The following is a 1,797-nucleotide window of genomic DNA, read 5'->3' as shown; positions in this document are numbered from 1 at the left end:
TCCACCAACAGTGTATTAGTGTCCCAATACCAAGTAGAACTGTTTTACAGTCCATAAGGATAATAAACTTGCTTCATTAAACTAAAAAAAAATTGATATGACTCAAAGAGTTTTTAAAATTCTTACCTTCCATTTTAGAATCAATACACTGTGTGTTGGTTCCAAGGCAGAAGAGTGATTAATGTTGGAAATGGGGGTTAAGTGCCTTTGTCCTAAGGTTATGTGCCAAGGAAATCTGAAATCAGATTTAAAGCTAGGATCTCTCATCTCTTAAATTAGCTCTCATTCCACTGAGCCTTCTGGTTGTCTATAAGAAAAGTATTTTTAAAAAGTATATCTGTAAATTTCAAACAAGACTTACTAAAGGTAATTTGACTGCCTAGGAGTGTGTGGAATTTCATTTGAATTTGAATTTAATAACATATTTGTCTTTCTTCCTTTGCAGGTCTCTGGTTGTCTGACTACCATTTTGTTTTCTGGACAAAATCATAAGGAATGCAATTTCATGATGGTATCATGTGCATTTTGTACAAATTTCAGACTATAATTGGACTCTTTGGGAATTGTTTTCTCCTTTATCTATACAGCTTTAAGATAATCATTAATCAAAGGATAAAACTCATTGATAAAATTTGCATTAATTTGGTCTTTTCTAACATTCTGATGATGCTTTTCAGGGGAATTCCATGGGCAATGGAGGCTTGCAATCAGAAAAATTTCATGAATGACATTGAATGTAAAATCATAATTTATGTTCAAAGAGTATCACGGGGCACTTCTCTTTGCACTACTTGCCTTCTGAGTGTCTTCCAAGCTATCACCATCACTTCTTGTGGTCCACATTGGGCAAAGCTCAAAACCAGTGTGCTAAAGAGCATTGTACCAGCCTGTGCTTTCATATGGGTATTCAATCTGTTGATAGATTTAGTGGTGCCTCTGCATGTAGGTGCTCCTAGAAGTATCAACAACAGTCAGCTGACAAGGAACCTAGGCTTTTGCTCTGTTGACATTTATGCTATGAGAACCCTAAAAATTGTAATCTGAAAGACCTTTTTTGATGCAGTGTTTGTGGGACTCATGTCCATTACGAGTGGCTACATGGTTCTTATTTTGTACAGACACCACTGGCAAGTTCAACACATTCATCACACCAGTCTCAATCCTAGTGCCTCAGCAGAGATCAGAGCCACCAAATTCATCTTGTGTCTCATGAGCATCTTTGTATGTTTTTATTCACTCAGTTCCATCTTTATTATTGTGATGGATAATTCTAAAGATGCAAAGCAATGGGTGGTAAATATATCCGCATTTTTTAGTTTAATTTATCCAACAATCAGTCCTTTTATTTTAATGAGTAGTGACTCAAAGAATGCCATTAATTGTAATGCTTTCAATAGAATGAAAAAGTCTTATAAACATTCATCTAAGAACACAGAATGAATATGTATAAAATTGTAGAGTCAAAGAATTTTGAAGAAAAAAATAACCTGTATCTGACTTAAACAAAACTTCTTATTCTGAAAAAAAAGTAGAAAAGGATCAACTTAATATTTTCAGATTGTTACATTTCAGCATATCTGATCTCAGAGAGGGAGTCTCGACTGAATAAGAAAAAGACGCTAGAAGTGATACATTTTAATATGTTCTCAGCAGGACAACATACATATAGGACTACTTTCCAAGAGAAAATAAGTTCATTAGATTCAGAAATTGTCTAACATTAACTGTACAAAAAATGAGTAAGAAAGAAAGGGAAAAAATACTTTGCAGTTTTGATTTTGCAGTATGATTTCAGTT

General features: G+C 33.9%; 1 pseudogene; it reads left to right on the top strand.

Moving 5' to 3' along the window:
- Nucleotides 1-473: 473 nt before the first annotated feature.
- Nucleotides 474-1,440, top strand: LOC130455178 (vomeronasal type-1 receptor 4-like; annotated as a pseudogene).
- The last annotated feature ends 357 nt before the right edge of the window (nucleotides 1,441-1,797 follow it).

This window comes from Monodelphis domestica, chromosome 6 (assembly GCF_027887165.1).
Source record: "Monodelphis domestica isolate mMonDom1 chromosome 6, mMonDom1.pri, whole genome shotgun sequence".
Taxonomy (NCBI): domain Eukaryota; kingdom Metazoa; phylum Chordata; class Mammalia; order Didelphimorphia; family Didelphidae; genus Monodelphis; species Monodelphis domestica.
Note: the sequence above shows the minus strand (reverse complement) of the source record. Positions and strands in the feature narration are given on the sequence as shown.